This window comes from Labrus bergylta, chromosome 23, assembly GCF_963930695.1.
Source record: "Labrus bergylta chromosome 23, fLabBer1.1, whole genome shotgun sequence".
NCBI classification, from domain to species: domain Eukaryota; kingdom Metazoa; phylum Chordata; class Actinopteri; order Labriformes; family Labridae; genus Labrus; species Labrus bergylta.
In genome coordinates, this window is record NC_089217.1 from 7,866,294 (window position 1) to 7,889,886 (window position 23,593).

Consider the following 23,593-nt stretch of genomic DNA (forward strand, 5'->3'; position numbering starts at 1 on the left):
GGATTTCCCCATTCTGCCCTCATGAGTACGAGAGATGGTCATTTACAAAAGTCGTACATATCTGTAGTAGGGTAAGGTCGAAATAGGTAGAAAATGTTAATGTACTGTATATTAGTAGGCCCACATTATTGGGATCTAATGATGTATTCTTTATAAAGAAATAACTTTTGAATCGCTTTTCACTGATTTGTAAGTGACTTTCAGATTTCTCATCCCCAAAGTCATTTCTAATATGACACAAAATGTTTAAGTCTCTATGCATTCTATTGAGAGGGCAAACAGGCCTTTAAACACATCTTGTCACTATGCAGAGTGGGGAATTTAACAAGACTCATGACAAACCGATGAGGTATGCGAAGTGTGTTGATTTAGCTTAAGTTAACAAAATTGTTTGATCTGAGATCACAACTCCATTTCTTCTTTTGGCGCCTAACCACCCTTTGGGGGTTGTGTACCTACAACCATGGCTAATGTCAAAAGCTGAGATTTGTTTTCTAATGCTTTGACTTGAAAACTGGGTTTGTCTGCTTCCATGTAGCCTCCCTAAAGCATGTGTGATCAGGTGCCAAATAAGTGACCTTTCCCTATTTGTCTTCCTCAGAGGGGGCTGCACCAGCACTGTGCGTTGTCCCCAGCTGTTAGGCTTATAAAGCGCCCCTGGAAAACAGCTTGTCACTCATCTTTTTGATGTTCTCACTATGCCTTTGTACTACTCGGAACAACAGTGGGAATCTCTACATGCCAACATGTCTCAATCTAACTGAAAATGTCTAATCTTGTTATTAAGCCAGCCTTGTTTGACATGTGCACTTTCACAAATCTTCAAGTCCGTCAGCTTCTCCTTTTCTTTTTTGTGGAGCCAAATGGTGCCAAAGGGATTTGGAGCCATTGTGTGTTGCCCTCGATGAGTGAACATTAGTTTTTACAGTTTAGTGTTGATCACTGTCTCCTTTGAGGCCATTGTAAATCTGCTTTCTGTCCGTGCCAAGTCATCTGCCTTCTCACTATTGCAAGTTAGACTTAGACCCAGAGGGAGGCTCAGTCTAAAATAAATACGAGTCCTGTTTGGTTTGAGTATCCAAGTACATCTGGAATCTTTGAAGGAAAGAGAACAAAGGATGCTGTCCCAAATCCTACCTTTTGTAAACCCCGATACGGTTTCATGCAGACAGAAGTATGAAGATGCTAGCTGCATTTATATCAAGATTTCTGTCTATTTGCATAGGCACAGAATGAAATCATTGTTGTTATTTTATTAAAGGAGGAAAATCCCCCTCAGGCAAACACCACAAAAAAAGACTATTTTGATGGCAGACATGCCTTCATGATCAGCTTTAATAGGCTATTTTACTGGGAAGCTGCATTGAAGTGGAGCGCATTAAGAAACAGCTTAAAGAGGCTCATAAACTGCTCAGAACCTCCAACAATCATCATCATCATCATCATCTACCCAGACAGACAAAAAGCAATCCATTTAGAGTATTTTCTCCCCTCCCCCCCCCCCCCCCCCCCCCATTTATGATTTTGAAGCTGGTTATGATGCTGATCTTGTTACTGTTACAGATCTGGATGTTTTTGACTTGTTTTAGTTGAGAGAAAGGTGTCTTTGAGAAATTAGGCGACTATCAGACATATCACAGATCTGGTGACACTTTGAGGAGCAGCTAAAGACCCGATTATCCAAATCTGCCTTTTATCATTTGTTCTGTTTAGTAAAGTGAGGCAATTTAAATGTTACTGTTTCTGTTTCAGTTAGTTTTTAAGTTTGCTTATCAGATGTTTTTTCATTTTGTTCACCTATCTGTGAAGTCTATACATTCTTCTGCAAAAGATGGGCTCAGCCCATGCTATAAGGAGGGGTTTGCTATATAACTTTGCAAAACAATATTTTATTTTACTGAATAAAAAATGAACAAATATTGTATGGTCTTTTTAAGACATTTTTGTTAATGCAGTCCTCAACAATCTGTCCTCAGCTAGAAGAAAAATAAAGAAGCAGTGTGAATAATAAATAATGAAACATTACCATCTGTCAGGTCAGAGGTGAGAGAAAGCTGAGTCGTTGCTTCTTACCAGCTGTATAGAAACAGATTTAGATTTTTATACAAGAGCCTTCATAAGGGGAATTAAGGGACTTCCACTGAGGCCAACGAACTATCATGGTACCATGGACAGCGCCACTGAGTCAACCCTCCATCCTTCCGGTTGAAAATTGCATTGATTTAAAATGCAATGCTTAAGTAAGTATTAGTTATTCATAATTAAGTATTATTTGAGTAATAATTAACATGTTTTATTACATGACATATAAGAAGAGAACAAAACATACATCATTTCTGCTTGCTTATTATAATATCTTTGCTGTGACATCATAGTGCTCTTGCACATACAGCCTGGTTTCAGACCTTTACATAAATACATTTAGGCTACATATGGCCTACATTTCTACCCACCTCTATGATATTTGCAGCTTTTCAAAGAGAAAATATTTTTAAAAATACAATAAGCATGATCCAGATATAAGAAAGATTTCAGGTTGCATAGCAACTAAATCTCCCAATGTTAAAACAGGCTAAGGAGAAAACAACATCTATAAAAAACAACTTTTCCCGTTTAATTCTGGCTTAATGAGTTCAGTGATCAATGAATTGCTAACTGGTGATGCCACAGTCTGTGAACAAATTTCAATTTGCAGATTTGCTGTGATTCAGGCCTGATAGAGCTGGCAGAGTTATTTGGTTGGCAAATGACAAAATTTTAATGATTTATCAGAGAAGGTCACAAACTCACAAATGTCGAGCAGTTAACTGGTTTACACAGAGAGTGTTGCTGGGCCCTTTGATGTTGTACGGATAATTTAATTTGACTGATGAAATCCTGTACTGAAGCACACAGATGCGTTTTTGCACTTTTAAAGATCAAATGTTGAAGGAGAGACTTAACTATTATTTAATTTTTTTGGGGGAATTATCCAAATGTGTCTTACTGTTTTAGAGTATGTTGTGTTAAAGCATTTTGAAAATGGAAAAATAAGAATGATTAAGCTGTAGGGTGGATATTTACTGTATGTGTTGAAGCCTTTAGAAAAAGCAGAAGACTAATGCTGTGTCTGAATATATATAAAGATGTCACATCTGAAGCTTTGGTGCTTTAATTTGGTTATCAACAGTAGCAACAGGTAAATGAGGCATAATATAGGTATTATGGGAAGATACATGTTCAAAGGCAATGATGAGCAGACAGAGGTAATTATGCATTATTCAATCTTTTCTCTAAAAATAGCCCTCACCATCTGCTGGGCCTGTGAAATGAATCCCCATGTACAGTATTTTGTAGATAAATATCATCAGCCAGGAGAAGGTGCTTTGCTCATTTTCCCATCCAACTGTTGTTAATTGGTGACTAAATGAGAGGCTTAACCTTTGTTAAAAAGCCATGTGTTCATACAGTACCTGCATGCAAGCTGGTGTCCATGTCTGTGAGTTTGAGAGAGCAAAAAAGGGAGTGAGACATGAGAAAAAGAACGATGCCAAAGTATAGAAGAGGCTAAGATGAGGAGCAATGGAGGGAGAGGGCAACTTTTCACTTGGCCTCCATCCAGCCCTCATATCAGCTGTCTGTTGAGCTTTTTCAAAGGCAATTTATTTTTAGATATTTCAAAAACTCATTTGAAGGCGATTTTCACTCTATGGCTACAGCCCTTGCGTTCACTCTCCTCCCTCTGCACCAGCCTCAACCTGCTCTCATGTGGCAGCCGATGTGTCGCAGAGCCCATTCCTTGGCAGTCAGCACAGTTTTGATTTAATTCTGAGGGCCATCTGTAATCCCCTGCAGGACACAGAGGGCCTGTAGCCCTGCACACCAAACCTCTCTATCTCACTATCTGCCTTTCTTTTCCCTCTACTCTCTCTGGACCCTACCCTTTTCTTTCTTCTTCACTATCAGCAGCCCCCCAAAATCACCGATCAACCCCCCGGCTCTGGTGGCCCACTGTGGGACCGACAACACATCTCATACATGCAGGGATAATGGGATTGCAGAGCTTCAAAGATTTTCCCCAGGTGGAAAAAAGACGTTAGACTCAGAGCCATGAAAGCAACTAAATGCACTGATGTTCTGGATTGTTGTTTGGTATTTAAGTTATCAGTCACGTTTCACTGGGCACCTTTTAAGCAGTACTATCATTAAGAAGCATATTAAAGCCACCATTTTTCTTACACTGAATTTATTCTGGAAAAATCTTCCTATATAGTAGCATTCTGTACTTCCATCTCGACCATTAAAATGTCTTCTATGGATACAAATCAAAACTGTGGATTGATGGATTAGTCTGTCTGAAATAAAATAATTTTCTTGACTGAAAATCACCCCCTTTTTAGAACGAGCTTTATCTTCCTGGCATTTCACCTTTAATGATTGGATTTTCTCTTCTTTGCTGCAACGTCTGCTTCTGTCATATTTGCTGGTTTGAATCGCGTCCAATCGCTTAATTGTATCAACTTAAAACACCAGCTCCCCATACGGAAATGTCCTGTGTCAACCAAAACAAACCCAAACATCAAAGTCCAGAGAATGTTTGGAGGCTCTCTGCAGACGCAGTCACCTCCCAACATGTGAGGAAGAACACAAGTGATGACTGAATGGCGTTACTTTAGTATAAGTCTATATACTATACTCCAGGAAAGGGCTACTGACTATCTTTAAAAGCAGATACCTGCTTATTATTGCAGAATCTGAAGGTGAGGGTCAAGATTACTGGTGTCAGAAGCATTCTGGTCTAGTTTTTAGTCAGAGTGGTGTCATCTATTCAGATTTCAGCAACTTTTGTTGTGTGCATGGAAACATGTTGAATAGTATACAATTTGAGCTTTGTACTACATTGCAGAAAATGCCATTTGTGCCCTATTGTACCTGCACCATTCATTTAATTCAAGGTTGTGGTTTCCAGACTTCAGAGTGGACTCCAGAACTGAGCCACTACCTCCACTCTAATGTCTCTAGTTGCTAACCCTAACCCTTCCAAACACAACAGATCCAAACATTTCTGAGCCAAGTAAAGACGCCGTTGATACAGTATTCCAAAATACAACTTTGTGATAAATGTAACAAAGACGATTCACAACTGTATCATCTTGCTCTGCCATCTAGCACTAATGGGAACCTTTTTGAAATAGGACTACCTGATGCTTGAAAGGTAGATGATAGTGTTCTGAACTTGCACAGAAGTTTAAAAAGAACATATCTGCTGCTGAAAAGTTACACTAGCTAGCTGGAAATATCTTTTCTGGACATTGCTCTTCACAGGCTGATTGGAACTTACCCTGCGAGTGTCTGACTGCCAGGGTAAAGCAGTTTGGCACTCGGTTGACTCTGTAAGCTCTGGTCAGAGATAAGCACCTGGCTGGAGAGCTTTTCCATTTCCTCCCAAAGCACCCAATCAAGTAGTGGCTGCAACTCTGCACTAAAGAGACCTAAATACTCCTTACTTGTCCTGTCTCTGTCTCCCTCTTTCTGAGAGTCTTTCTGACTCTCGCCTTCACTCTGTCTTTCCAGTTTCTCCAGTCTCTTTTTTTAACTCTGTCCAACTCCTATCCCAAAGACCTTAAGTTATTGTATCCAGCACCTTTTATAGGTCACATTGTCCCTGTCAAATATTTGAGTATGTGACCAATACCCTACTTTCTAGTATGTGTCAGTGGCTCTTGTTTATGACCAGACAGACCAATTTAATCCCACTTGGGGAGATAGTGGTTATCTGCCAAGCTTTGGCTGACTGTTGTAGCTGAGGGTTATGACACTACTGTGTGTTAATTAGAATGATCAGGGGACCACAGTTGCTGTAATCCTGCATGCCATGATTCAAGCAGAATGACTGTATCTGCCTTTGCACCCTTATCATACCTGTATAGTGGAGTGGTCATTCAAATATTTTAAACCATTACAGGATTTTTCTTTTGTCTGTCAATAACTTTCTAGCAATTTTCCCACATGCATTTGCCCACACAAATCATTCTCTAGCTCGTGAGTCACAAATTCTAAAGAATGGATATAAAAGTAGATGGGTTAGAGGAGGATTTTTTTAGGCTTTAAGGTAATTGAGATATGGATTATGCAGCAGCGGCAAATGCCATCTGATTGTTTTTCAAATATGTTTGGCCTTTACAGGTAATTGCAATGAATGAATTAATGAAATGATGAATGGGCAGAAGTCTTCAGATTAGATTTTCCTAGTCGTCTGCATTTATTTTTAATTACATTCCTTCTGCTAAACAGCATTGCCCAGTGAACAATAAAACTTTGTTAGACTTCAGATTTTGGGTTTTTTGCCATGTTAGATTTTTTTTTTTTTTTTTACCTGTGGCAGAGCAAGTTTTCTAGATTTTAAGACACCCCTTAATTTGGTGACGTTTTTCATCACAAATAGAGATCCAAGCGGTCATTCAAAGCTGAAACAAAGTCATGTGATGTTAAATTTGTTGCAATAATCAACACAGTTCTTTCTGCAAACATACCCTCTATCCCCATTAGTCTCATCATCCTAATGACCAGGATTTTTCCCTCTTTTTCTTCTACTTTCTTTCCTTGACATTGTCAGGTGGTGTCTTTGAGAGTGCTGACTCAGTAGTGCCTGTGATAGGCTGGCTGGATACTTAGTCTTGCTTGTGACCTTTGCTGCTCCTCTGATGTCCATAACAAATTGCCCCAGGGTATCGGCGTGATCATGCAGTGGCAACACAACACATGAATATAAAAGTGCTTTACCGTGCTGCATTGTGTGTGTGTGTGTGTTGTTCCTGCAGTTAGACACTTTTTAATTACAGTCCTCAGTGTCTTTTTTTAATAGAAAAATCAACACTGTCCTGCACATTTCAATTAATTACAGAGTCCCAATGAATTACCTTATATGTGTGTGTAAACCTTGCTGTGCCAAACAGCAATAATTAATAACTGAAAAAGTCCACAAAAACATGCATTATTGCTTTTCTGTGGCTGGAGGCCCAATTTTAAATTACAGGTGTGTGCACATTCATGATTGCCACTTTTTACCCTTTTTGTTCCCCCTGTATAGTAATCAGTGGCTTTGGTTATTAATGTGTATAAATATGTGATTTATTGAGTGCAAATGGCATATTGGTCAAACTGTAAGTGGCTGTGTCATCCAAGAGTGCTGCAGGGTTGTAATTCCCTCCCTGTTCAATACATACTCTCCGCTCTTGATGAACAAGCTGGTCGGAGCAATTTGCTGCAGTAGCAGGATTTTATAGTGTGTGTGCTTTTATGTGTGTGTACAAGTGTAGACACATTAAGTAGTTAACACAGAGATGTGCATGTTTAAACATTTTTAAATTGTTTTGAATCATTAATCTACCATGTACATAAAGTAGTGAAGCACTGAAACACTGCCAGCCCTTCTATCCAGACATGAAAGGGTTTTTCACAGTAAGGGACACATATGGACCTATGAGACCTCATCACATCCTGAGCTCAGCATGATAGATGAGGGCTCTTATTGTTGAGCCAAGATAGCTAGCTTGCACCCTTGCCCCACCCTCCAAATCTGAGCCACACATCCACTTTGCTGCTGTCGCAGCAATGCATTGGCACACACTCTCAAAGTTCCAAGGGCATCGATTCCACTTTGCTTCATTAATATGTATTGGAAATTATTTTCCATTTTGTTAAAGCAAGTCTTGCTTCCCTGAAGGTTAACTCCAGCTAGAGGGTGTGCATGTGTGTGTATGCTCGTAGCTGTGCCAAATACTGTAGATTTGTGGTAATCATGTATCATAGGTGTTAAAGTCTTGCTCAGCAGAACAAGAAAATGAATGATGATTCACACTACTTGATGTTGTTTTGTTTTATATTGTGAAGATACACAAAAGTTCCAGTAATTGCATTAGCATATCCTTAAGATTGATATTCCAAGAGAAGCTGTTTGGTCATAAGTGATGACTCCATTGGAAAGTCAACTATGACTACATATTGGCTCCAATGAATTGATTCAAAACTGTTGTTTATCATTTGATATTAAATTCTACAGTTGTTGATTGAGGATTCATGGACCTTTTAAAAAATTTGCATTTGTCAATAACATCATCATTTTAAACTGAAAGCGTCTCTTTGCTATGCAGCTCACTTACTTGCAGTAATTGTTGTAAGAAGACTTTACTGTGTTCAACAGAGCCCAAAAGGGCATTTTTTGCCAGCTGGGGTACCCAGAGCAAACTAGCAAAGCATTGGAAATGGTGGGACTCATATAGCCAATACTGAGCCATCAAAAAAGCTTGGATCTAAACCACTCTCAATCACTTGGATTGGTTTCATACCGCTGACACCCCTCCCGAATAGAGCTGAATGTTGCTCTTGTTTGTTAAATGATTATATTCAGAACTTGATCATATCAGTTTAAGCCTATTAATGTTTCTATGTAACAACTACACTGAAACTTGGATTGGCTGGTTTAATCTTTCTTTGCAAGCTGCTGCCTGTTCTTTGCCAAATATTGTTTCATAAAAAAAAAAAAAAAAAAAAAATAGTCACTCTGATTAAAGTGACATCTTTTCTCTTGAGAATGATCAAGTCCATCTTACCAGTACAGAAGAGTCAAAGTAAAAGGAGAGATCCGCCATATATGAACCAAGTGATTTCTTTGTCAGACGGCTTAATAACAACAACAAAACTGTATTTTATATCTTCTCTTCCTCATCTTATTTTCAAAGTAAATCTTTAACAAATACATTTGTTTTCAAGGTGTTCTATCTGTGAGGCAGCAAGCAGCAAGTTAAACCCTTAAAACTTTCATTTTGTATGATAATGTTTAAAATCAGTTCAACTCTCTTCCTAAACTATTCAAATGATGGCTCCCAAGGCTCCTTAAGACTCCGACTACATTTTCTAATTAAGACATATCTATCTAAATGTGTGTGAGAGTCCTGGCTGGTCCCACTGGGGCAGGGCTGATTTTATTAAAGCCACTAGATCCTTTTCTAAATCTGCTCATTACACTGGGCAGTTTGGGAGCCCATGACAGGACCAATTAGCATGTATAATAGGCAGGTAGGGGCAATGAAATGGAAGGATGGAGAAGCACTGAAAAGTTCTAGAAAAGAGAAAAACTTTCTCATAAAAGATTCCAAAAGAAGATTGAACTCATGCTCAATACTAGGAAAGTGATTTTTCATCTTTACTTACAGTTCACCCTTCAGATATTATAGACCTTGTTGATGAAATGTCAAGTGTAATTTTAATGTGGCTCATGTTTAAAATATGGGCCTTAGATAGATTATTACAGACCCACCCCAAAATCGCAGTTTTCACTCCCTGCAGCAAATGAAATGACAGCAACATGCATTAGTGTTTGAATATCCTAACCAATGTCTGAAATTAATCCACAGGAAACACCATTTAATTTTTCAAAAGAGCAGGAAATGTTAGCCTCTTTCAAATTGAAAATATCATAATGACAGATTTTTACTGCATTTCCACCCCCTACATGCAGGCTCACACATAGAGAGGACGTTTCTCCCTCTACATCCACATCCTTTAGAAATAAGAGATTTAAATGGAGGTGTCAGCGGCGTGAAGATGGATAGGTCTCAGTTAATGTGTTTTTTCTCACTCTGTAGGAATTAACTCCTCTTCTCAACTCTGGCTCACCCGGGACTGCAGAGTAATGAACCCTAAAAGGAAAGCGCTGAGCATGTTTATCTTCTCTCTAGTGTCTCTGCCACCACTACCCCAAATTCCTCGACTCGACCCATGACTTATTGAGGGACTCAAAGCTCAGAGCCAATTTCACAAACATGTCTTCCATCTCCTATTTACTCATAGGTGTGTGCATTGAAGGGAGAAAGAGGGCTTTAGAATATATAAGTTAAGATTTGTTTATATTGTGTGCATGATTATGCAGCTGTGATTTGGGGGAACTATATGGTACATGCACCTAGGGAGCTTTACAGCTTTCATAAAGTGAGAAAATATATCAGATATTATAAGTATAAAAGCTAGTGTTCCATTCTGCACTAGATAACAGTCGGTACAGAAGTGCTTAAACATCTTTATTCTTTGTTTCTTTTTCCAGACACAGGAATAATATATGACTTAAAGCGTCAGGAACCAGTGAAGTTCCAGAAGTGGTATCAGAGGTGTGTTTCTTTGTATTCTCAAAAATGAAATCCCCGGCAACATACTTTTACCTGGAGAACATAACAAGCTTCTCAAAAAAATAGTGGAGCTAAATCTTGCTTTAAGCCAACATTTCTGTGTCACTCCCTCCACTCCTCACTCAGCCCCACACCTCTTCTGTGTTTGCTGACACATCACACAGATATTGATGTTAATTAGGAGGCTTCTAGCTTACAAGTGAGGTGCTCAGCATTATCTTACCATCCTTTAAAAATGTGCAGCATGCCCATTGAATAAAATGTTCTTCAAACAAGATAGCCATTCATCAGTCTGTGTCAGCTATCGATAGGTGGGTAATGAATCGCTTCTACCTGTAACACAATGCACTTGGTCACGTGATGGAGCTCATTCAAAGTGCCTGCTGTGTTATCATACTGATTGATCTGCTGCTAAAGTCTCTGCATGTGTGAATGTGTGTCCAATGTTTTCTCAAAGCATACAACAAATGTGTACATTCACCTTGTAAGCCAAAGATAATTCATTTTCAAATACGTTTTTTGAGTCGCTAAGTTATAGAGAAGAAGAAGAAAGTTTGAACTTCATTTAACAAAGTTGTGTGTTTAAACTGCTAGAATGAGTATTCTGGCGGTGTCACACACCTGCTCCTCATAAGATATCTGCTATTTCCCACCACCTGGCATCACTGGACCATAAACTGGTCTGCCGATGTTTTAGGAGGAGACATTTTTTTTGGCACTTGCACAAAATCCCTCCTTTAAAAAGTAAAACATTCATTGACAAAACTCCTTTTATATTAATGGTGTTGTTCTTTCATTTCACTCCTGTGGTATGTGGACGAGCCACAGCCGAAGATAATCTACAGGATGATAGCCAGACTCGAAGCCGCTATTTGATTATAATTCATCTCCCTCATCAAAGATCAGCTTCTCTAAATTACTTTGTTCCGTGTTTGACGAGATTAAGTCCCTTTTCCCATGTTAGACATGAAAATTGTATTGTGTATATGATTCTTCTTTCTACTGGAAATGTAATTGAAGAGACACAGTGATCTGGGCACAAGTTGTTCCAGGCCTGATATATTTAATTTATGATTGTATTAAAAAGTAAAGTTCCTGTTAAGCAAACTATAATCCTCCATTCAGGGTGAAATGGTTGGTCTGGTATTAGCTGTGGTTTATGATTGTTTCTCGTAAAAGGAGAGTTGTTGTTTGATTGAGAGTATATCCCCTGACGGCTGTGAATAACCGGCCCTGTGAAAACTTTGCATTTGCCTCACCAGCTGCAAAACAGTGTGCTAGCCACTTCTTACCCCATATGTTTACAGTAAGCTGAAATTGCATTATGTGATTAAAGGCCTCAAACAGCTGCCAGGTGAGACATGGCCAAGTCATTAAGGCATTTCGCTCTGAAACTCAATTTAACCAAAAACTGGTGAATCAGCTAACTCACTTTCAACACTAACTTTAGAGTCAGAAGAACCGGACCAGATATGAGCCAGACCCATCAGGGAACTCTTACTGATGAAAACATGACTCACCAAGGACTAAACTACATAACCTTTATAAACATCTCCTCAAAAGGAAGCATTGAAAAACATAAAGTCAAGCATTATTTTATGACTACAGAACTTCTACCTAAGCTCATGTCTTCTGGAAGCTCATTTTAGTTGATATTTGGGAGAAGTTTGATTTTTGTTGGATATTTCAGTAAATACTGTAGTCTACAACCAGTACATGCATTCATTTATTCAGATGAGTTAGGTCGCCTGAGTGAAGGAAAAAGGTGTCAATGACAACAAAAAATATTTTCAGTGAACACAGTTCATCACATTCACAAACGCTAGCTGAAGCTCTGTAATATAAAGAGGAAAACATATATAAAGCTGGTCCAGAAACGCCACCACCTAATCTGGGTCTAGATTGCTGTTCATAAATTCCCAAATGCGTGCAGACATTTGAAATCATGTAAGAGAAACTTTAAAAGTTTCCTGTACTTAGCCAGAATATTCAAGGGTCTATGTGATACAATAAGCTAAACTCGGCAACAAGAAAGTCAACAGAAACTATACTTTTCAGAGGTTTACTGCATATTTGTAACCACAGGCTATGGATGCAGTTGCCTGGCGACTTCCCCCTGTACCATTCCCCCCCATCTCTGACCCAGAAGCCCCAGCAGTCACACAAAACGACTGGCTGAGATTACTTTGCTCCACTGCATCAAAAACGACCTGCCCAGGGGCAAATTTGATTGGTTAAAACACGGCATCCGTGGCTATTTTCCATGTGGAAGAATGGGAGCCCACAGCAATTCACCAGCAGAGCAGGTTCATAATACATATTTATACCTGCAGTCTGTGGAGCATTTATACCTTTACACTTTTCATTTATGTGTTGCTTCTTATCTGCTAACCCCTGGCTGTGTTTCTCATTTATGTGGGCAGATTTGCCTTTTGTGTATTTTTACTATTATCATATTCATTCTGCTGCTCACCTTGGAGAAGAGCTCCAGGGGATTAATGATGGAAGACAGTGGCAAAGAAAAAGAAAGCATCAGTCCTAATCACAAACTTTTGAAAGACTTCCTTCTGCTTCATTATTATTGACATTATTATTGTATTATTGTTTATAGCCAGCGATAGTTATTACATGGTAACTCTTATATTGCCACGCGACTTACTCTACTGTAGTGAGAAGTATTGTTTAGTGTTGCTTGTGGCATGTCGCTTTACTGAAGGTCAGTTGATTCTCGCATCATAGCATCCTTTTTTTACTGGAAGGATGATATGGTTAAGTATATTAAGAATACACTTTTACAAAACAGAGGATGAAATCAACTTCTTTCCTATTTTGAATACAAACACAGTAGAACATGGGCACGGTTCTGCACGGTTCTTTAGGTTCATGACCTGTGAAGAGGCAGAAGGACGATTGTGAAGTGCTCAAATTGGATATACAGTAGAGCAATACTGCATCCTTTCTGTTGCCAAGAGAACATCAAAGACTCAGGCGGAATGATTTGCAGCACTATATAGCTATTTGACTGACATCACACATCCTACAATTGCGAACAATGCTGTAATGGCAATGGAAATCTTTGCAGATACAATTGCTTGCTGCCATTATGCACCAGGGCCTCTTTTGTGGAGAAGACACAAAATTGCTGTTATTATCTAAGCGTTCCCCTCCTCCGCTCATCAACTCTTCTTGAATAAAGTTGCCCTGAGAGCAAGATAAGCACCTAGTGGAGTTGCAGAGGTTTTTTTTCTTCTTTTTAGGATAGAAAAACCTATGCTGGTTGTCAGGAGGAGTGATTAGGAAGGTGTGTGCTCGTCTGTCTTGTTTATCTAGCTAACAAAAAAAAAAAAAAAAAAAGAGGCAAGGATAGAAGAATGTATTTAGGCCTGTTCTTGTGCCAGGGATACAGCAGAGATTGAAGGGATTTCCTGTTCTGTGTGACACCACACAGTCACCCCCTCCTACCATTTCTGCTGTCGTTTACCTTCGTAGTTGACCCCATAGACTATCCAAATCCTCTCCCACTCCTCTTCTCACCATTCTCAGTCTGTTTCCCTCCCACACCGTCGCTATTTTCTACATCCATATCTACACTCTCTCCCATCATCATTTGTCTGTCTGCTTTCCTGACTCCTCAACTCTCCTGCTGTTTTTCTACTCTTTACTCTCTTGATTTCACTTGTCTATTTCCTCCTTCCAATCACCCCGCCTTCTTCATCTCATCCCTTCTTTTTTAGTTCTTATATCCACTCCCAGAGGGGGAAGTATAGGTCTGGTGAACATGGAGAGCCCGGAACAAATCATTCTATCGATCTGTCGATGTATCCCTCGTTCTGCCCCTCTGATCGTCAGCAGAAAACAAAGTGTTTATTAAGCGAAACCTTCCCAATCTCCTTCCACCCCTACCCCACCTCTCCCTAACCCCCCTCCCCTCACTTGGTAATGGAGAGCCTGTTTCTGGGACTTGTCCACCCAGCTGAGGCTCGTTGCGTCTTCCAATTACATTTCTTTAGCAAAGTCCCACCTGTCAGGGTTCCTAACTTCTGCATTTCTTCACCTTCTCCGTACCCTGTCCACCTCTGCTGCCAATTTAAAGTTGTCCTGAACTGTTCCCAAAGAGAGAGCACACAGCCAGCTTTTATTTATGACGATGCACTGCAGCAAAGCTGAGCCAAAAGGGGGGAGTGACGTGGAGTGGAGTGTTTATCAGTCATCTGCAGTGTATAAGGCTTAAATTGGGCCTGAATTTTGTATGGAACGATTGCATTATGGCTTCTTTGAAAGGCCTGAATTTGATTGAAATGGAAAGCAGTGCCTTCTTGCTCTGAAAATACATCACTGCTGATTAGATTATGGAGAACTGCGGGAGGGTGGAAGGGAGGGTGCTCAGAGGATTGGCAGATATGCGGTTGAAATGCAAGGAAAATGAACTGTGCTAACCGTCAAGTTGGAATAGAAAGGGAGAGGGAGGGGACAGTAATGGTAGTTTCATGGGAGAAACCGACTTCTAACCAAAGAAATACCTGGATCTCTTGATCTTTCCTTATCTGGTTGCGGTAACCTCATATCGATACAGTACTAGCTGGAGTCTGAGGTTCTGCAGCAGAGCGGCTTGCCTTTACTTTGACAGACAGGCAGAATAGATCCATGCCATTCCCAGCCGCGGGGCTCCCCAGCCTCACATAATCAATCAGCCATTAATGGAGTAAGTGGCTGTGGAAGGATATTAAATGTTAATTGCTGTAAGGTATTGATAACAGCTATTGATCCTCTAGATAATTGCAATCAGTGAAAACAAAGATACATTGTATGAGACTGAGCCCCCTTTTACCATGAGCCTGGGCTAAACAATGATTAATGGTTATATGGATGAGACATGCTTTTGTTGTGCACATCTTTTGCCTGTGCATCCTCACAAGAATATTGCATTGCAAAAAGAGCTGTCTAGAATGATTTTTAAATGATTAAGTATTTCATATTTTTTTCTGTCATCAGGAACCTTCCAAATAATTTCCTCCAGATTAAACTTTTTATTGATGAAGGCAACACATATTTTGCTTTCTATAGCAATATGGATGGATGTTGTAACTGCAATTCATTTATTTTACGGTCAAGTCAGCCGTGTTACAGTCGAAAGGAGCTAGCAACAGTTTGCATATAGGTACTGAACAGAATGCCTACAGACCACAGTATCTTAAACAACAAATTGTTTCTATCGACTCAAGTTTGACTTTGTTAACATTTTTTGGAGATTCTCTGAAGTGCAACAATCTGAAAATGAGATTTACAGTTAACATCTTTTAGAGTTCATACATCCCTCAGCGATATATGGAGTGCAATTCTATTTAAGAGCGACTACATTTCCAAGAGCGTCAACATATCCTAAACGAAAGAAAAATATCTATTCTGTTTAAAAAAAGCTGCACAATCAAAGAATGATAAAAGAAACACAGAACAGCAACACTCAAGCTAATGAACTGGAGAATTTCAACCTCTGTACATATGGGGAACTTTAGTTGTGCCAAGTAATACAAGATGAAGTTAAATGTAAAGAAGATATGCTCTAATTTGTATTTTGAGCATAATGACGGGCTAACGAACAACACAATGGTTAGTTCAGTTCTACAATGAAACTTTAAACTTTCCTAAACGGTAAATATTTGCTTCACTTCCTCATTGCTTCCTGCACAGTCCCTGTTCTCCGTGTTGTTTGCAGTTTGTTTGCCGGGGAAGCTTGATGCCCATAAATGACTTGTAGGGAACAGAAGGAGACGGCAGCATCAGTCAGTTCATTATAGATTAACCCCTCAGTGGAGTGTGAGGTCGATCAGAGAGCAAAACAACAATCTACAACCTCCAGTCATATGTGTGTGTGATGAGGTAGAGGTATAGGCTGGGGTGGATAGAGAGTTGTGGCTACTCCCTTGCCACCTGAGAGGAATTGGCAGGCCCTGGTGCGGCATCGTGTCAGAATGCCTGTTGAATAATGCATACGCTCTGTGCAGTTGCGCCCTCTAATACCACACGACTCTGAGACAGCCCTCCTAAGATCAATAACACTTAGAAGCTGCTTTATAATGAAGGAGACACTAAAATTCCATCATCAGGCAATTAGTTGAACTCTGCCTCCCATCCCTCACCCCTCCTCTCCCATTTCTCTCTGGCCGTAGCACAACATGGGACACACCATTTGTTACCAGAGAGTACAGTGGAGACAGGTGCCCTTGTGATGGAGTGTTTCCTTGTTTGATGGGGGAATTTCTAAAATCTGTTATCTGTTTTTAACACCAGAATTTCGGAATGGGATCCCTGCCTTTAAGGTGTTTTTTTATTTTATTTCCCAGTGTGTGTGAGAAGAGGGGGTGGGAGAAATGTACAGCCTGAGAGAGAGTGCCCACTCTGACGTTTTGCTCTTTTCTTTGACATTTCTTTTGCTCTTTTCCCTGCTGCTCTAAGGCCCGGGGCACATGTATTAACAATCTCCTCTAAACTCTGGCTACAGATCAAAACATGACACTTAAATATGAATGGAAATTCTTATAAGGGTGTAGAGGAAAACATGTTAACTCTGAGATTGCTTGCAGTCGTTAGAGGCATGGTTGGGACTATATGTTGGTCATGCACACACTCCATTATATATATATATATATATATATATATATATATATAATTATATATAACCACCACACTTTTCCAGCAATATGCCATGTGGTCTGTGTGAATGCATATCTAATGACTGAATGAGCTCTGCAGAGAAGAACTCTCTACTCTGCTCCACAGGGAGGTCAAGGGTCAGGAAGGGATAATGCAGTGTAAATGTACTGGCTTGGGATTTGGAGTTCATTAGATGTCCATTATAGTCTTTCAGTGACATCACTCCCTCATGAAGCCAGAAGGAAGTAATAGATGGATGGATGAACTATCGTCAGCAGCATTTTGTACCAACAATCATGACATTTTAATCTAATATTGTCAGTGGGTGGCTTTTAATATGTCTTTTAGGAAGAAAAAGACTCAATTTCGACTCATCAAAGGTTGACATCTGCGACTAATCATAAAAGAAGTGACACTTTAAGGCCAGTCCTGCACATTTCGTGGTCGGCATTTCTCTCGGTTTGTGTTGTCATGATACCAGAAGTTTTAAACTTTGATAAGATCCTAGTAAATATCAAACAATACTTATACCTGTTTCTATACCAACACAATTAGAAGTCCCAGGCACACTTTTTTTTAAACGACTGAACATTTCAAGAAAATTCCTGCAAACTGTCTAAATTGCACAATTATCTTTGATACATTTTGTGTTGCCAATATATTTTTGCAATTTAGACAGTGTCTTCAGCTGTCAGAAGAAATTGATAAAGACAAACTTTGAAGTATTCCATCTCAATAATTCACTTAGACTGACCTGAAAATTTGAAGGTACCACTACTGCTCTCTCTTTCCTTCACTGGCTGCAGCTTTTGTGAAAAAAAAAACAACACGATTATAGATCTGTCAGGTTTTTTTCAAAGCTATGAGACTTCTAGATACAAACGATTTTTCAAATAACAGAGATCTAATCATTTTAAATCACGTGGTATTAAAAGTATGAAAGTGAAAACCTTACTCTCATAAGACTTCAAAGTGTCCAAAACCCCTTCTTATTTTAGCCCCTATCTTATGTGCATTTTTTTTTATCCCGGCATCTGGAAAACCTGCTGCTGTTTTCTGCAATATCAAGATTCAATAGGCATGAGTGAGAAGAAGGAGAGTACCAGTGTGTAAGGTGAATCGGCTTAATTTGGAACAGAGCCAACATCTCATTATTCTTCCTATCTAATGCTTATCGGTGAGATGTGGGCAGAGAGGTGATCTGGGAGCAGTCAAGGAGTCATCCAGGGCTGCGCGGTCCTACAGGGGATCTTTTCTATTCGCTCTCTGGGTCCTGGAGGTCAATCTGAGCTTTTGCCCTCTCTGTCAGTCTGGAATAATAGAATAATGGCATAATTAACCGGCAAGAAGATTTTGCCCCGGGGACGAGCTCTGCTGCTCCATTAGAAGGAGCTGGAGCCTTGGTCTGGGCTGTAATTAGGTCTCCATGGGTTCTAATTGTCCTGCAGTTTTGGAGTTTAAATGGTAGCGGTGTGGCAGAATGAGATCGACTATGAGGAAAGTAGAGCAAGTTTCATGCTCACAGATGACACAGGAGATGTGTCATCTGTGAGCATGACCCAATAAAGGACACATTTACTTTGTACAAATCTGATGGATTGTGGACTAAAAGTCCCAAAATGAGCAACTTTGTGTCTTTCTCATGAAATAATCAATCATGAAGATTTCAGAATTCAATGAGTTTTTTGGTATTTAACAAAAATACTGTCACTGGTACCAGCTTCTCACGAGAGATAGTTTGCTACTTTTTCAAAATCTTTTGATGAGCACAATATAAAAAAAGATATGTGATGTGAACTGCACCCAAATGGTCATAAAGCATTACCAGTAATTTAATACTGGCAAAAACTTTAACATTTTCTTGGGATAAATTAAGAATTTTGTGATGTTTAATTGTGAACGCTCATAATATTGCGATAAAGATGACTTTGAGATGAATTTGTTTAGCCGTGGTGTTGGAACTGGACATTTTACTAGAGGGTCTGACTCAAGATTTGTCCAAGGTGCATTGAGAAGGCTGAAGACGTCTACTGTACCAGGGTCACCCATATATAATATTTAGCACTTCCACTGATGATAGAAGCCACGTAACCTATGTGTCTGTGCAATATTCACTGATATACTTCGTGTTTGTGAATGAAATTGGTTGTCTTTTATCTATTTAATGAATTAATTAAGATAAAAATAAAAATAATTAGCAATGGTGTTGTAGATGTTGGTGAATATTTTTTGCCGTCACATTCTCATACCACATGCTTTGTAAAAACAGTAAAGTTGAGCAGATGCTGAGACTGTAACCTCTTCGTCACCCTCAAACACATGCAGACACCTTATCTAGCTGTTTCATTCCTTGAACACAACAGAAGACTATGTGTCTGTATTGACTCTGTGATTGTTTAACAATGCCTTAGCCTGCTAACAGTGGCTTCTCCACCCCACACACAGGTCTAACTGATCTCCCATTGAAAGAGATAGTGGCACATATTAATTTTTCATACAGCTGCTTGTGCTGTGCTCAACTGGATCCACAGAGCTGCTCTGCTTATTCCTGTTTCTGATTAATTTGAATTTTCATCACCTCAATTGATCGAGACCATTTACTCAAGGGACAAAGATGCAGACTAAATGACTATTGACTGCCAAATGTTTGAAAAATGCATTTGTCACACTACCAGTGCTATTGATGAGGGTGTATTACAAAATGTATCTGCAGAATCAATGAGGAGGAAGGGCAAAGTCCATAGCAATAGACTACCAGCAAGTGTGTGCTCTATTATTTGTGCTCAGTCCCACTCTGTACCTCTAACTATTTTCTTCTTCTGTCTGTCTTTTGTCTCCTAGCACTATGTGCTAACCACTGCTGGCGCATTGCAGTAAACTAGGGGAGGTAGAGTAGTTGTGTGTGTGTTTGTGTGTGTGGGGTGGGGGTGGGGGGTGTTGGAGTAAAAGCAGAGGCATCGACAAGCATCCCTGAGTTTCCATAAATCCCACTTACCCACTGCACACGTGCACACACACACATGCTTCACATCAAGACAGACTGACCTTTTCTTACAAGTTTCTCTTTTTTATCTTGGTGCAAAACGGTGAGGGTGAATCACATTGGAATGTAAATGTCAAATACATTCCCTTAGGTTAGTGGTGACGTTTGGAATATCCGAACATAAGCAGAACTTTAAAAAAAAAAAGTGCTGTCAGTCTTTGCATAAAGTCATTAATGAAGCAGAAAATAAGGAGTATACAAAAAATGAAAAGAAAGTAGTTTGTCCTCTTATTAAACTAATGTCTTTTAAAGGACAGTGTCTTACAATCCTTCACAGTCTGAATACTTTGTGTGAGTTAGTAATTAGTGTTTCATCACAGCTCAAATTTGCACTACATAACAACCAAGATCTATATATTTGCACTACAACTTAACAGGATTTGGATGGCCATTTTCCGTATAATATCCTCTTTTTCTTTCTTTGACAACCGTGTACAGAATCTTCATTCTTGTAATATTTGAATTTGCAAAGCTTGTTTGACTTGTGGGCCAATCAGAGTTACAGTCATGCATGCTGAAATGTTAGCTATCTGGCAGCTAGCAGTACAGTTTGATGGTTGTGTTTGCTGTAGGATTTTAACATCCTCATTTCATGACTGGCTGGACTTTATAGAGGAGATGATGAAAGGTGCCACAGTCTACAACATCTCATATATCACGTCCTTTTCAACACACACACACACACACACACACACACACACACACACACACACACACACACATACACACACTGCTCTGCTTCTGTCCACCTCTCCCTCTCTCTACCTCTATTTTATCTCTCTCTCTATAAACTGGCATACCTTCCAGCTAATGCTCCATCAAGATCATTAGTAAGTGAGGGAAAGCTTTTGATGCATGTCATCATTTACTCGTAGAAGAATGCGTGTATGTTATTGACTGAAGCAAGTCCCAGCTCAGTAAGGTGCAGACTGACCTTTGACATTTGAAAGCAGAAAAGAAAGGGAGGCTGGAATGATGATGGGCCTGGATTAAAGGAAGTATAATCATAAGGGTTTTGATAATGCTTGGCCTTTATTGTCACAGAAGAAAATGATAGAAAATAGTGGGCCTCTGGGATTTATCTGCAGTGCTTTGAAGTAATATCGATGACATTGTTTTTAATTGAATAGTCCTGAAGATTAAAAATAAAAAAATCAGTCAGAAATAAACATGAACACAGTTTATGTTCTTTGTTGGCAATAGCGAGTGCTTGTTCTCGTATTTTCTGTTGGATTTTAAAATGAAGGTACAAAAACTTGTTCCAAAGCAAATGGGATCTTAGGTTTGACTTACGGGTTGCTGTTGTAATTCTTTGTCTAGTAAAATGATGACATGGTAAAAGGTTCAAGTGTAAAATCCACGTCGAGAGGACTTCTGAGAGTTAATTAAGGGACAAAGAGAGGACTTGAACCTTAGCCTGCTTATCTCAAGGGTGGTTAGGTGAGCGATTTGAAGCTCTGAGGTCAAGATGCATCACTTCCTTGCTGAGGATAGTGTGACTGTGTGTGCACATGCTTGCCACGTGCACAAGCACCTGCGTATGTGCATGTAATGGCTTGTGACACCCAGTCAGCAAACCAAACTTGTCTCAGTGATGAATGGCATTGTAAACATTGACGCAGGCCAAAACAGCCCCCTGGAGACCGTGCATGTGTGTGTGAGATCAGCAGAAAAAGCTCTTATCGGGGCCTATTATGGTCCGTCCCTTCAGCGTGGGGATGGTATGTGCTTTGCATCCTAATGTCCTAATCTATTCTTCATTAAAGCTTAACGCAGCAGTTAACACGCCCTCTGATAGCATCACACTGTGCCCTCGCTGCAGCACTCACCGGGCCTGCATGCCACTGATAAAGTATCAAAATGCAATAGAGATGGCTGAAATACGGCTCGGAGAACGCCAACTCGGGATGCCTACACAGCTCCGCAGATACTGGATCTCATAAAGGAGACTGAAGTGTTAATTTTAGGAAGAAGATCTCCATATTTGTCATGCCTCCATAATTCAGAGAGGACGCTGATGTTTGGAGGGCCCTGTCATGAGGTGCCATGTGTTCCCTGGTGGTTGGTGCCATCTGGCTCGCTTTACTGCGGGCTGCTGAGGCCACCAGGAGGGCTCAAGCAGATGATGTTTAACTGGCACCAACTTGAACCCTAAACCATCTGAGCGGACTGTGTGTAGGCAGGAGCACTCCCACACCTACAGTCTGTTAAGTTGTACTGCCGCACTATGACAGATGTGGCAGTGTTAGTGCCAGCTTTTGCCTGAAAATATAAGACTACAAGGGACATACTAATGAACAGAATGCCAGCACCCACCCTCAAGTCTGCGGTAAAAATAAATAAAATAAACAAGAACATTTAATTGGAAATGTTCATCAATTTGTCACCCATAGCAGGTGAAAGAGCCTTTGGAAAAAAAAACAGTTGGAATACAAAGAGGAGTGTGATGTAAATCTCAGAGAGGATGAATAATGGATCATGGAGTGGAGGAAAAAGATAATGGGAGAAAAATAGAGAGAATAGGGAGACACATGATTGACACTGACAAGTAAGATAATGGAGAGAGTGATCAGAATTCACCAGGCTCTCCTCTGCATTCAGGCAACAAGCCCATTATGCATAAACCCATGAAGCTGTGCTGTTGAACGCCTTCAGGTGTTGAAATATCTCTATCTGCACAATAAGACCTGGGTGGTCATATTAAGTAGATTTTTTCATTCACTACGGTTTATCATTTAATATGCTTTCGCAGATGCTTACTTTGATTGCAAATGTATCCAACTTGCAAAAATATTGTGCTGTCAAGACTAATAATTCTGATCTGTCTCTCACTGATTCTCTTGTGGCGCAATAAACAGTAGAGAAGCTCTTTTATATACAATCAAAACATAAACTCATGATGTAATCAATGTGAATGCACTGCTTCAGCTGTTTCAATATGGTAAAATAATATACGTGCTAGTAATGAAAACCTTACATACTGAAATTAGGACACATTTCAGATGTCTTTAAAATGAAATAAGTAGGCATTAGTTCTTGTATCCTGGTCAGATGTCAGAATAGCATGACTGGAGCTCTATTTATTCTATTCTATTCTAAAGATTCTATTTCAGTCAGCGATGAAACATTCAGTTTTTGACCTTTAACTATTGTGTACTTCATCTCATCATTGTTTTTGTGTTTCTGATACCCTGTCTCATTTTATTACACCATTAAAATGCAACAGCAAACATGTTAAGAAAGAAATGCAAACTCCCCCAGATGTCTTTTTTTCTATAAACTTAATGAAACAATTTCAGTCTGAGGACAAATGATGTTTCACACTGAATTCAGCTTTCTTGACTTTCACAGATTGTATTTTTTGTTTTTAACTTAATACTGAATACTGATTTGTGGTTTTATATCAATGAATCACTTAAATTTGCTTTTTCAGCACATTTGAAAAAAGCTAGTTAGATGCGAGAATAATTAACGTTTTCAGCTGGGAGAGTAGTTTGGATTGTAGTACCTTTATAAAAGTGCACATTAATAAAAGTGTAGAAGACAGCGGCCATAGTTCTCATGGTCTAACCACATTTTCTTCACATCAAACTCTCCAAACTTTATCAGCTCTTGTGGAGAATCCATCATGTTGTCATCTTCCCATTCAGCCTCAGTATCATTGATTAATGCAAGCAAAGCATGTGGCATCCCGCCACTAAATGAGTTTCAGATTAACACTACAGTTTAAAAGCCT